Consider the following 14,872-nt stretch of genomic DNA (forward strand, 5'->3'; position numbering starts at 1 on the left):
ACGGAGTCTATTTCTTTTTTTCTAGACAGTGGAGCAGGGGTAAATTTGATAGATGCCCATTTTGCCCGCACTATGGGTTTGTCTCTCTGTACGCTGCAGAGACCTATTCCCATATTCGCTATTGATTCTGCTCCTCTGTCTCAGAGAAACCTCACTCACATTGTCCATAACTTACACCTTCGGGTAGGGGACCACCATAATGAGTGTCTTTCATGTTACGTTCTGGAGGGCCTTCCCTCTCCTGTGGTATTGGGTCTTCCCTGGTTGGTAGCGCACAATCCAGTGGTGGATTGGCAGGCCAGGGAGATATTGGAGTGGAGTGAGCATTGCAGAGAGAATTGCTTAAATAACAATTGCGTAATCGCCTCCATAGCTTCCCTACCTACATTTATTTCGGACTTTGAGGACGTTTTTTTCTGAAAAGGGTTGTCAGAAGCTACCACCTCATCGTCCTTATGATTGCCCGGTTAACCTGATTCCCGGTGCAAAATTACCCAAGTCCAGGTTGTATAATCTTTCGGGTCCCGAGAGACAAGCCATGAAAGATTATATCTCCGAGAGTCTGGCTAAGGGACACATCAGACCCTCTTCTTCACCCGTGGCTGCAGGGTTTTTCTTTGTTAAAAAGAAAGATGGGGGCCTGCGTCCTTGCCTAGATTTCCGTGAGCTAAACCGGATAACCATCCGAGACCCATACCCTCTTCCTCTCATTCCTGACCTTTTTAATCAGATTGCGGGTGCTAGGTGGTTCTCCAAACTTGATCTTAGGGGGGCCTACAATCTGATTCGTATCAAGGAAGGGGATGAGTGGAAGACAGCTTTTAACACCCCTGAGGGGCATTATGAAAATTTAGTCATGCCTTTCGGTCTGACCAATGCCCCTGCTGTCTTCCAACATTTCGTTAATGATATTTTTAGTCATCTCATCGGCAGGTTTGTAGTCATATACCTAGATGATATCTTAATTTATTCGGCTGATCTGAAAACACATGAAGTACATGTCAGGCAAGTACTGCAGGTCCTACGGACGAATAAATTATATGCGAAAATTGAAAAATGTGTCTTCGCCGTTCAGGAAATACAGTTCCTGGGACATCTATTATCTGCTTCAGGTTTCCGTATGGATCCTAGGAAGGTCCAGGCAATTTTAGATTGGGATCTTCCTGAGAACCTTAAAGCTCTACAACGTTTTTTGGGTTTCGCAAATTTCTATAGAAAGTTCATAAAAAATTATTCAGTGATCGTTAAACCCCTTACTGACATGACTAGGAAGGGGACTGATTTTTCTAAATGGTCTGACGCCGCTAAAATTGCATTTTCCTCTCTAAAAGAGAGATTTACCTCGGCACCTGTTCTAATGCAACCTGATGTCTCCCAGCCTTTTATTGTTGAAGTAGATGCGTCAGAGGTGGGAGTGGGGGCTGTATTGTCTCAGGGTCCGTCTCCTGGCAAATGGCGTCCTTGCGCTTTCTTTTCCAAAAAGTTATCTACAGCAGAAAAGAACTATGATATTGGAAATAGGGAACTGTTGGCGATTAAACTGGCGTTTGAAGAGTGGCGTCACTTCTTAGAGGGAGCAATCCACCCCGTCACGGTGATTACGGATCACAAAAACCTTCTGTACCTAGAATCGGCTAAGCGTCTCACCCCTAGACAAGCTAGGTGGTCGCTATTCTTTACCAGATTTAACTTTGTAATCACCTATCGTCCTGGGGCAAAAAATACCAAGGCAGACGCATTATCTCGTAGTTTCCCTGGAGGGGGTAATGTTAGTGATCCGGTACCTATTTTACAAAGAGGAGTGGTTGTCTCTGCTGTACACTCTGTTCTAGAGGGAAAGGTGTTAGAGGCCCAGGGGGACGCCCCGGCCTCTTGCCCCTCAGAGAAATTGTTTGTACCGTTAAACCTGCGTCTTGAATTATTAAAGGAACATCATAATTCGGCACTTGCTGGGCACCCGGGTAGTAAAGCAACCTTGGAGCTATTGTCTCGTCGTTTTTGGTGGCCAAGGTTGCGTCAGGATGTAATGGATTTCGTGTCTACTTGTTCTACTTGTGCACGCGCGAAAGTCTCTCATACACGTCCAGCAGGGTCTTTATTGCCACTTTTCATCCCCAATAGGCCATGGACACATCTGTCAATGGATTTCATCACTGACTTACCGTTGTCTGCGGGTAAAACAGTTATCTTGGTAGTAGTAGACAGGTTTAGCAAAATGGTACACTTTATTGCGCTACCCGCACTTCCTAATGCTAAGACTCTTGCTCAGGTGTTTATCAGTGAAATCGTGAAGCTTCACGGGGTCCCTTCCGATGTGGTTTCGGATCGGGGAACCCAGTTTATTTCTAAGTTTTGGAAAGCTTTTTGTTCCCGTTTGGGGGTACACTTGTCCTTTTCCTCAGCTTTCTATCCTCAGTCGAATGGACAGACTGAGCGTACCAACCAAAACCTAGAAACATATTTAAGGTGTTTTGTGTCTGAAAACCAAGAGGTGTGGTCATCATATTTACCGTTAGCCGAGTTTGCCATAAATAATCGCTGTCAGGAATCCACTGGCAAGTCACCATTTCTTGGGGCATACGGTTTTCATCCCCAATTTTGTACTTTCAAAGAGGGGGGGTCTTCTGGGGTTCCCGAAGAGGAACGGTTTTCTTCATCTCTTTCATCGGTATGGCAGAAGGTGCAAGCTAACTTGAAAAATATGAGTGGTAAATATAAATGCATGGCCGATAAGAAACGGTCGCCAGGTCCGGACCTAGGAGTGAATGACTATGTGTGGTTGTCTACTAGGAATATTAAGTTGAAGGTTCCCTCTTGGAAACTGGGCCCTAGGTTCATTGGTCCTTATAAAATAGTAGCCGTCATTAACCCTGTGGCTTTTCGCCTGGAGCTACCTCAGACTTTTAAGATCCATAACGTCTTCCATAAGTCGTTACTCAAGAAGTATGTTCCACCTCTAGAACCATCACCGCTGCCACCTCCTCCTGTTATTGTGGATGGTAATCTGGAGTTTCAAATATCCAGAATTGTTGATTCTCGTCGGGTCCGCCGCTCTCTTCAGTATCTGGTGCATTGGAGGGGTTACGGTCCCGAGGAAAGAATGTGGGTTCCAGCGTCATAGGTAAACGCCAACAGGTTAATTCAGGCTTTCCATGCCTCTCATCCTGAGATACCTGGTCCTGAGTGTCCGGAGGCCCCTCGTGAAAGGGGGGGTACTGTCACGAGGGTGTCAAGAGCCACGTCTGACTCCGTTATACCCGGGGTCAGGAAGTCGCAGCGGGTGGCTAAAGATCACGTTGTTTCTTAGTGATTGTTTTCTGTGTTTGCCTTGCAATCCTTTTTGTCTCACTCAGGGATCCGTAGCTTCTCCTCCTCAGCTGTTTCTTGTCTGCCACTCCCAACCTCCTTATATTCTCCTCTCACACTTCTCTAGTTGCCAGTTATAGAGCTTCCTGCCTGGACTTCTATACTGACCCACTGGAGCTGTGAATCCTGGTTGTTGTTCCAGAGTGCTACCCTCCGGATCCCTGTTGGGCTTTTTGTTGTCTCCTGTTGTCGCCCACCTGGGATTATATGTTGAGTCTGTATTGTCTGTCCTCCCCTTGGTGTTTTCCTTTAGAGCTAGTGGTGCGGACTAGTGTTCCCACCGCCCTGTTCACTATCTAGGGCTCATCTTAGGGAAAGCCAGGGTTTTAGGCACGTGATCGGCGTACGGGTGAGGAACCCGTCTAGGGACGTCAGGGCAGCCAGGGGCCAGCCGCAAGGTGAGTCAGGGGTCACCACCTTCCCTCTCACTTGGGCAGGGCCTTCCTCTTTCCCTCCCTCTGTGTCACGTATGTGATAGTCACGCCGATCGTGATAGTACATAGCAAAACAAGAGGACCGCCAGTGCCCCATTCTTTTGATCACATGGACCGGGACCCTGTTTTTAGAGTGACCGGTAATGGTGAATGGGTTATACCCGAGACCTGACGCCAAGGTCCTGATATGGGATATGAACTGGACAGATGACAGAAAATGTTTGTGGAAAGGCAACAGCGGGAAATCAGGAGGAGCGTCTTGCAGCAGAGCCAACAATTGTTGAAGGACCTTGACCGGGCACCAATCATTGGAGGTTCTGAAAAACTTGACCTCGGTGGGAGGCCCGTGCTGGTTGGTTTTGGTGGAAGGTAGACAGAGGACGAAATGGTCCTGGGCCCAGGTCAGTTTCTGCTTCTGCAAACCCTGATTCCTGGAGGTGGAGCGGGTGAACTCGTCTGGCCTGAGGAAGCCCCTGGGATGTGGCTACAAAAGATATGAAAGTTATGGGACAGGGAGAGCCACACTAATTTGCGGAGGAGGGACATGATCTTAAAGGATTTCGCCCTGCCTTTCAAGATAATGTTGACCAGAGCTTGATTGTCGGTGACAAACATCACAGGCGCATTGGCCCACTGATGTCCCCAAACTTGGGCAGCTGCCACAATAGGGTAAAGTTCCAGCAGGGAAGAGGAGCTCAGCCCTTCGGGATCCGACCGTACTTCTCCGGGCCACTAACCAGCCATCCAATGGGACCCAAATATAGCTGCGAACCCGTGGGACACAGCCGCATCAGAAGAAATGGTAGGGGATGAAGGCCCCCAAGAAGGAACAAAGAGGGAAATGCCGTTCCACCAGGATAGGAACAGCGACCACATGGCCAAGTCCGCCATAGCATGGCTGTCCAGATGGATGATGCTGACCTGGTCGGGAGCCGAACGCAGCAACTGGAGCAGCCTGGAGGTGAGCGCCCTGCCCTGTGGCATGATCCTGGAGACGAAATTGAGCCGCCCCAAGGATTGAAGCTCAACCCTGGAAAGGAAGCCCGAGGACGCGGCGTGGAAAATCACTCCCCGGCAGCTAGCTAGCTTCTCTTCCGGAAGGCTGGCCTCCATCCGGATGGAATACAAGATGATGCCTAGAAACGTAACCCTAGTGGCGGGACCCTCAGTCTTAGCGTGGGCCACCAGGACCTGCAAAATTTGTAGCAGAGTAGCCAGACTGCCAGATCCGTCACGCGGACCCTCGATGATCAGAAAATCACTGAGGTAGTGAATGACTGTAGGCAAACCGCCATGGTGAAGGAGGATCCAATGCAAGGCCTTGGCAAATTGGTCGAACAACCATGGACTACTCTTGGAACCAAACGTGAGCCTATTCGCAAAGTAGTAGCGACCAGCCCACTTGAGTCCGTAGTATCCCCATAATTGCGGTTGGATAGGAAGGAGCTTGAAGGCATCAACAATATCTGCCTTTGCCAACCAAGAACCCCTGCTGGAGAGCACGATGGACTTAATTGCCTCATCAATAGAGGAATATTGCATTGAGAACTCCTCTGATGGGATGAGTGAATTGAGACTGGGTGTGGCAGAAGCATGAGGAGCGGAAAGATCGTAAATTAAACATTTTTTATTAGATTATTTTTTAGAGACCAGGCCAATCGGGTTCATACGCCAGAAAGAAAAGGGGATAATTTCAAGCGGGCCAATGAGGAACCCCTTATCGACCTCCGACAGGAGCAACTCCTCAACCGCCGCCGGGACCCCAATGGCAGACCGCAAGTTACCGTCCTCCCAAGACATCTGAGGAAGGGCAGTAAGGCCTGTGTGGAAGCCTTCCGTAAAGCCAGACAACAGGAATTGAACAAACCCCTTGTCATGACGATTCTGCAGAAGGACGCCAAGTAAATCGATATCAATGTTGGCTAGTCAGGACTGCTTGGCAGACCCCTTGGGACAGGCAGAACGAGGGTGAGCCTTGAAGCACAAGGAGCAGACGTGGAGAGCCCTGCAGCCGCTGAAGGCACATCCGCCCGCATTAAAGATATTACAGACCTGGCTTCTACCCAGGTACACTATAGGGCGACCAAGCTTGTCAACCCTGGGGGCGCCCAGTTGGGAACCTGAGGGGCCGGGCAGGGACCTATCCTGGATGGGGTTGACAGTGCTGGGACACAAGTCGGAGGAGTGGAATATGGACTGGCACACTGTACATGAAGGAGTCCTGAGACTGGCAAAGTGGTGGCAGAATAGCTCCATGTCGATGTTGGCCCAGTTGGTGACGAACTGAAACTGAACCAGAGCAGCCACAGCCTTGGCCGAGAAGGAGCTGTGGTAGTCGTAAAATGACGAGCCGCCATACTTATGACCCAGGTCGGTGACAAGGTAAAGATAAATGTCTAACTTCTCCCTCCTTTCGGGCTGATCCGAACAAACGATGTCCCTGAAAAGGCTAAATGGCAGCACAAATTCGGGGATGGAGAGCTTCCTATTAAGCCGCGCGTCCTTGGTCTTGAGCACGAGTGAGACATCACCACAGTTAATGACTCTGTTCTCGGGAACGTCTTGTGAGGCAATGAGGATGGATGCCAAGTTCACATCTTTCCCAGCCAAAATATATTTTTTGATACTGTCCGGAATGAAATGGTAAGGTGCCACCTGGGGGCTGAGTCTGGTAGTACCTGGCGAAAAGACCTGAGAAGCAGTGGGAACCGCCAGAGACTCTGACGCTTATGGGGGCGCGGGGGCCCGAGATTCCAGCACCGTCACCCTGGACTGAACGTTCACTACCGAGCTGACCAGGGAGGCAATGGTGGACTGTAACTGGGACAGCGACTGCTGGATGGACGTAATCCCCAACTGCACAACCGACGGGCTCGGGCTGGTCATCAGCAGTTTGTACAATTCCGCCTTATGAGCAGAAGCCGGGTGTGGAATCCTTCTTCTGTTGAGTTCTGCAATCAGCTTCGGGATTGTCCAACTTCTCAAGGACATGGTGCCGGACTGGCCTGAAACTGAGATTTTAGGGACTGACATGGTGTCATCCACGTCCGAAGCCCGCGACATGCTTGACCTACAGAGAAAGAGACACCTCTGGATAACTATGTATAAATGGGAGATAGAACGACCAGAGCCGGGAGGAGTGAGGCCTGGGGAAAATCCGGATAACATACCTGAAGTTGCTAGAGAAGGCCTCTGAAGACATTTTAGTGAACCCAACCTAGGCAAAGTGTCGGATTAAAGCAACCGGCTAGAACCCGGAAATAAAAGACATGCAGACTGACCAGACCCCTGACCAAGGCCGGACCGGTACTTATTAGACGGAGCGAAGCCTGAGCATGCCGGGAAATGAGTGAGCGTAGAGAGCTAGAACGTGCGTGCGTGAGGGAGAGGATAGAAGAACCAGCCAGGAGATAGAACAGAACTTCCAATCAGGCGACCAGAGTGAGACCGAACCTCAACAGAACCACATGAGTTTGTGAAGCGACCCCTGTGCCCTAGAAGACCAGCGCTGAGAGAGACTGGGAGAGCCCGAAGAGTGATCGTTGAATGATGACCTGTGGAGCTTAGGCGACCCAAGGTGAGGACAGTAACGCGACCGAACGAAGTTGACAAAATGAATGCGGCCTGTGTGAAAAAGCATCCAAGGCGTGCCTAGCCAAGTGGGGCAATTACGGACCTGACCCAGACTGAACCCGGAAGTGCAGAATCCGAGATGAGGACAGCAGGAGCGACGACGGACGGAGCCTGATCAAATCAGGGGAAGTGGCACGAGGTGAGCCCAGAAATACCGCACCAACGTGGCCAAGCGGCGTACAGACCTGGCAGTGCCAGGAAGAGGTGAGTCAGAAGGGATCGGGTTTGGGTGAACCAAGCATAGAAGTGCAGACAGGGCCTGGGCGTACCAGGAGGATGATAGCCATTGAGGAGAGCCAGAGCCTGAACGAACCCGGCCAACAGCGTCAGAACCTGGGAGAACCAGGACGGGGGAGACATCCAGGGAGAGACCAGACCTGGACGTACCAGGCAGACAAAGGTGAACAGAGCCTGGGCGTACCAGAATGAGACTAACAGTGAGATAGACAGAGCCTGGGCATACCAGGCCACAAAGGGAGGACGAACCTGGGAGTTCCAGGCAAACAGAGGTAGAACAAGCCTGGGCTTTCCTGGCAGACAGAGGTAGAACAAGCCTGGGCGTTCCAGGCAGACAGGGGTAGAACGAGCATGGGAGAAGCAGAAGAGAGAGGGACAGAGCCTGGCCGAGTGAGATGCATGGTAGCCGGACAGGATGACCACCAAGCCCCTCCAGTACTGTAGGAAGGACAGCCAGGAAGAAAAACATAATACCCAAATATGTTTATCTAAAGCAGGAGACCGGCAGGCACCAGCAGAGGGGCTGAACAGGCAATGAAGGATCCCTACGGAAGGTTCCGGCGCAGAGGAGGAGACCACTACCCGCAAAGGTGAGCCAACACACAGAGCAGATAGCTATCCTCGGCGTGCGTTCCACGGTGGATCGGAAGTAGCGCTGACAGTGGGGGACACGTGGGCGCCGGCTGGAGGTGACCTGTGGTGGGGAAGGGAATGAGGGAGAAAATCTTACCCGTCCTGCTGGAGATGCGTGCAGACGACATACGAGCGGCCGCTATAAAGACTACCAGAGGTGATGGGAACCGGCGCTTATGAGGGGTCAGACGCCCCTCCCACAAATACAGGCTGACATTTCAGCCTTCCAACATAAATAAAAAGAAAAGAGATAAGAAGAAATAAAAAATAACAGCAGCACTGCAAATCCCACAACGGTTCCTGGACATGGAACGGTGAATAAAGCGGAAAAATGAAGGCAGCACTCCAGTCTTCAGGTGAAAAGGTGAATTTTATTACACCTAACAGCAGTTGAGTGTAATAAAATGCACCTTTTCACCTAAAGACCGCAGTGCTGCCTTAATTTTTACGCTATATATACAGTGCTGCCCATAATTATTCATACCCCTGGCAAATTTAGACTTAAAGTTACTTTTATTCAACCAGCAAGCAAGTTTTTGACAGGAAATGACATAGGTGGAAAAAAAAACATTTCTCAGATTTTATTTACAGTACATTTGAGCAAAAAGTGTCCAGTCCAAAATTATTCATACCCTTCTCAATAATCAATAGAAAAGCCTTTATTGGCTATTACAGCAATCAAACGCTTCCTACAATTGCAGACCAGCTTTTTGCATGTCTCCAAAGGTATTTTTGCCCATTCATCTTTAGCAATGAGCTCCAAATCTTTCAGGTTGGAGGGTCTTCTTGCCATCACCCTGATCTTTATCTCCCTCCACAGATTCTCAATTGGATTCAAGTCTGGACTCTGGCTGGACCACTCCAAAACATTAAAGTTGTTGTCTGCTAACCATTTCTTCACCACTTTTGCTGTGTGTTTTGGGTCATTGTCATGCTGAAATGTCCACTGGTGCCCAAGGCCAAGTTTCTCTACAGACTGCCTGATGTTGCCATTGAGAATCCTAATGTATTGCTCTTTTTTCATGGTGCCGTTTACTGTGATTAGGTTCCTTGGTCCATTGGCTGAAAAACACCCCAAAAGCATTAGGTTCCCACCACCATGTTTGACAGTGGGGATGGTGTTCTTTGGGTTGAAGGCTTCTCCTTTTTTACACCAAATGAAGGAAACATCATTGTTACCAAACAATTCATTTTTTGTTTCATCTGACCAGAAGTCTTCTTCTTTGTCCAGGTGAGCTTTTGCAAAGGCCAAGCAAGCTTTTGTGTGCCTGGTATGCATGTGGAACCCAGCAGTGTGCAGTGTCCGTTGGATTGTCTGCCTTGAGACATTGCCACCAGCAGAGCCCAGATTCACCAGGATGGCCTTTGTGGTGATCCTTGGATTCTTTTTCACCTCTCTAACTATCCTCCTAGCCAGCACAAGTGTCACTTTTGGCTTCCGACCACGTCCTCTGAGATTTTCCATTGTGCAGAACATCTTGTATTTTTTGCTCAAATGTAAATAAAAGCTGAGAAATTGTTTTTTCCCCACAATAATGCCTCTTGTACATAGTCCTATTATCTTTTGGGAGACACCTATGTAATTTCCTGTCAAAAAAATGCTTGCTGGTTGAATAAAAGTAACTTTAAGTCTAAATTTGCCAGGGGTATGAATAATTATAAGCAGCACTGTATATATATATATATATATATATATATATATATATATATATATTTAATGAGAGAGAGAAAAAGATATATTGTTTTCATTTACTACAATTTCCACTGAGGTGTACTGCTGTCACTGCTGTTGTTTGACATTTCTGGAAAACAATAGGAATACATGATTTGGTTTTTATAAATACACATAAATTGACATACATTTTTCAACATCTGTCATCTTGGAAAAGAAAGAATACAGACCAGTTCCCGTAATAGGAACATTGCACTAGCTAGATTTACCATATTTGAACCATGTACTGTAAGATACTCTCCTGTTCCGCGATCCACTGGGGCCCCCAGGTGTCCTCGTAGCGGGACAGGTCACGCATGTGCCTGGGGAGTCTTCGGTTCCGACTCCTTTAGAGTGCGTCCGCATGGTCACCTGAGGGGAAGACCACTGGGGTCTCGGAGGCAGATTGACTGGACTGGTGGCGGCACGCAGTGGCCGGTCCTGTCTCCGGTATCATCTGCGGTTTCCGTTCCGGCGTCCGTGCCGATGCGATCGGGTATTCATGCTGGGCCGCTCAACCGGAGATTTTTTCAGGAAATAGACAGGAGTTTCTCAAATTCTGTGATTCCTGACGCTTATATTTTGAACTGCGCCCTACATTTTCAGGTAATATCAAGCATGAGTTATGTCTCTTATGAGGAAGGACCCTCAACGTTAGGCCTTTAATCTCCCGGCGGGAGATCCCGTATTTGGCTCAGTAGAGGCCTTCTTTCATGCCATGAGTGTATTGCATGATGATCCGGACCACACTCGTACTGCTAAGACTCAGCTAGAACATCTCCAACAAGGACGGAAGAATTTGCTGCAGAATTCCGTAGCTGGCCCTTTTTTACCAACTGGGGTATGCCACTCTCTGGCACTGATTCCGGTTGGGACTCTCTGACTCTGTCAGAGACTTGCTATTATCTCTACCATCCCCACCATCACTAGATGTGGCAATCCAGCAAGCAATCGACGCTGATCGTCGAATTCGGGAACGTCGTCTGGAGCGGGCTTCTCACCCCCTATCATCCAGCCCATCTCCAAGACCCAGTAAACTGGCTAAGGAACCCATGAAAGGGCTCCTCTCATCTTACCCCTACTGAGAGGACTCGTTGTTAAAACGAGGGTCCTTGTCTATATTGTGGAGGAGTTGGTCACCAGCTAAAGAAATGCCGGGACAAAGCCTAGTGGGAATTGAGGCAAATCCACTAGGTACTCTGCTGCCTCCTCTTAACAGAAGTCGACTTCTCATACTCATTTGTATTGAGGGGCAAGGGAGGGACCATCCTATTTCTGCCCTACTTGACTCGGGAGCTGCCGGAAATTTTGTTGACTCTTCCTTAGTTTGACAGCTACAGATTCCAGTCTTCAAGCCGGAAGCAGCCATTTCTGTCACCGCTGTGGACGGGTCTCCCCTTCAAGAAGGCCGGTCGTTGTGGATGACACGGGGGTTACAGGTAACGGTGGAGGCTGGTCACCGAGAGGTCTTAAACCTTTTAACCCTGGACATGCCATCTAGTAGTGGACTGGCTCTCCAGAATAATTTGCAAGTGGAGTTCTGATTGCTTCACTAGGTGCTTTTGTCCAGTGTTGCCACTTGCATCCACAGAAGTGCTGATTGCATTACCAAAACATTATACCCACGTCCAGGACGTGTTCAGCCCACAGGGGGAAGATGTGTTACCTCCTCATAGGCCATATGATTGTCCTATTGATTTGTTGCCAGGTACCATGCGAACCAGAGGACATCTGTATAATCTCACTGGGCCTAAGATTCAGGCCCAGAGGGATTATATAAAAGAGAACCTTGATAAGGGTTTCATTTGACCGTCCACTTCTCCCGCAGGAGCGGGATTCTTCTTTGTGGGGAAAAATGATAGGGATTGAGACCCTGTATCGATTTTCACGCTCTCAATCGAATTACGGTGAAGAATCGGTACCCTCTTCCACTTATTGTGGACTTGTTCTCTCAGGTGGCGGGGGCTCGAGTCTTCACCAAACTCGATTTGCGGGGTGCATACAATTTGGTACGCATTTGAAAGGGTGACGAATGGAAGACAGCATTTAACACCAGGGACAGGCATTACGAGTATCTCAAAATGCCTTTCGGTCTCTGTAATGCCCCCAGGGTCTTCCAGGAGTTCATCAATCCTCTAGGATTTCTTGGGTAGATTTGTGGTCGTCTATTTAGATGATATACTAATCTACTCATCGGATCCGCAGACTCCCTGGGATCATGTGTATCAGGTTTTCCAGAAGCTGAGGGAGAATCGCCTATATGCCAAATTCGAGAAGTGCCTGTTTGAAGTGAGAGAATTGCCCTTCCTAGGGTATATTGTCTCTGAACGTAGATTAGCGATGGATCTGTCCAAGCTTTCAGCTGTTCTGAATTGTCCTCAGCCCAAGGACTCAAAGGGATTACAGCGTTTCTTAGGTTTCGCCAACTTCTACCGCAAATGTATTATTCTGTGGTGGTAGTGCCTCTCATGAACCTCACTAAGAAGGCGGCGAACCCTTCTAAGTGGACGAGAGAATCTGGCGAAGCCTTTGAGACGCTGAAGCAGGCTTTCTGCTCCACACCAATCCTCACTCATCCAGACACTTCTCGACCTTTTGTCCTCAAGGCTGACACCTCTGAGGTTGGTGTGGGGGCGGTTCTCTCTCAGTATTCTGGAAATCCTGAGAGGCTTCATCCTTGTGCTGTCATCGCGTGACCTGGGAGAGATCTTAGAAGTTCAAATAGCTGGAAGACTCAGGAGTCTATTTGACAGATCTCTTGTTTTCATTGTTGCTGATAGGTTCCACCCCTTAGCAGATGCTACTCATTATCAGTCAGGTGGCTCTTTATATGTTTTGCCTCTCACTTGTTTCCTTGCGGCTGATAGCTCTTCTGTGGAGTGCTCTGCTTGTGTGGTGGTTCTCCTGTTCCAGTTACATCTCAAGCTTTCCCTTTTATTGATGTGCCTGTCCTGACTAGGCCTCAGCGAGACACTAGCTCCTTCAGTTTGGAAGGAGCTGGTTGCCTCCTTCCCTGTTCCCTAAGCTGAGGGTTTGGTGCAGTGTTTCAGCAGTCTCAGGTTCCTGTGCATGTGCATTTCTACCATTGAGATTTGCACATGTTGTTAGCAGCTTATAGGGGATTATCAGGGAATGCTAAGGAGATGACCTCTTTATTCCCTAGGTTTGGGGCCTAGTCTGTCGTTGTTTAGTTGTGGTTCCCTTTGGTTGTCTTTCCTTCCCCGTACTTCCCATGACATGTGCCCTTTTCTCCCGGAAGCTCTCACCAGCCGAATGCAATGATGTCATTGGCAATAGAGAGCTTCTGGGAGTTAAGTTGGCCTTTCAAGAGTGGAGACATTGGCTAGAGGGTGCGGAACATCCCATTACTGTTTACAACGACCACAAAAACCTTGGATACATTGAACGTGCCAAGAGGTTAAATTCTTATCAAGCTCGCTGGGCATTATTTTTCACTCACCTTAATTTCCAGTTAACTTACAAGCCGGGACCCAAAAATGTCAAAGCAGATGCTCTCTCCCATTGTTTCCCAGAAACCATTTCGGTATGTGACTCTGAGCCTGAGCCCATTATTCCTGCGAGGTGCTTTATAGCCGCTTTTAACTCCCCAGGTATAATGGAGGACTTGTCTTCTTTTCTTCTACCTTTACAGGCGGAGAGCCCTCCTAACAAACCTAAAGGTTAGCTGTTTGTGCCTTTAAATTTCAGGCTCAGAGTCATACAACAGTTACATGATTCTAAGTCGGTCAGGTATCTGGGGATAAAAAAGACCATGTCCCTTTGTAAACTCCATGTCTGGTGGCCTAAGATGTTTTTTGATATCAAAGCCTACATTCAGGCATGTAGTATTTATGCTCGGTGTAAACCGACTCGGTCCGCCCCATCTGTTACTTTACTTCCGCTGCCTATTCATTCGGCCCCATGGACCCACGTGTCTATGGACTTCATAACAGATCTGCCTAGGTCTTCCGGTTGTATGGTAATTTTGGTAGTGGTGGACCGCTTTAGTAAGATAGCCCATTTTATACCACTCCCCGGATTGCCATCGACTGGAGAGCTGGCAGATCTGTTTGTGAAGCATGTCTTCTGATTAAACGGGGCGCCGGAGGATATTGTTTCAGATAGAGGAGTCCAGTTTATCTCCCAGTTCTGGCGTTCTTTCTGCTCCCGGTTTGGGATTAGGCTGTCATTTTCATCTGGCTTTCACCCAGAGACCAACGGGCAGAGGAAGAGAATGAACCAGACTATGGAACAATATCTCTGTTGTTTCCTGTCAGACTGTCAGGAGGAATGGGAAGCTCACCTCCCCTTTGCAGAGGTGGCTTCTAATAACTCTGAACATGCCTCTACCAAGATGTCTCCGTTCAGGTGCGTGGGGGGCAGTGACCCGAGACTCCTCTCTGGCAGGGTCCTCCACTGACTCACCTGTGGTGGACCAATGGTTCCAGGATAGATAACCCATTTGGTTGTTGGCACAGCGGAATCTTTGTAGTGTGGTGGCGCAACAGAAAAGATTTGCTGATCGGCATCCCACTGCAGAGCAAGAGTTTATGGTAGGAGATCCAGTGTGGTCTCCACCCGGAACATTCCCTTGCGCCAACCGTCTGCCAAGTTGGGACCTAGATTCATTGGTCCATACCCGTTGACACAGAAGATCAACTGGGTTACTTACAAGGTTGCTCTTCCTCCGTCAATTCAAGGAGTGAACACCTTCCATGTTTCACTGCTCAAATTTGCAGCCGAGTCAGCTCCCTTCATCCGAACTTCATCTCCGGTGGAGGTTCAAGGGGAGCCTGAATTCGAGGTCAATAAGATTTTGGACTCCTGTTTTGTCCAGAGGTCCCTCCAGTATTTAATG

This window comes from Bufo gargarizans, chromosome 4, assembly GCF_014858855.1.
Source record: "Bufo gargarizans isolate SCDJY-AF-19 chromosome 4, ASM1485885v1, whole genome shotgun sequence".
NCBI lineage: Eukaryota > Metazoa > Chordata > Amphibia > Anura > Bufonidae > Bufo > Bufo gargarizans.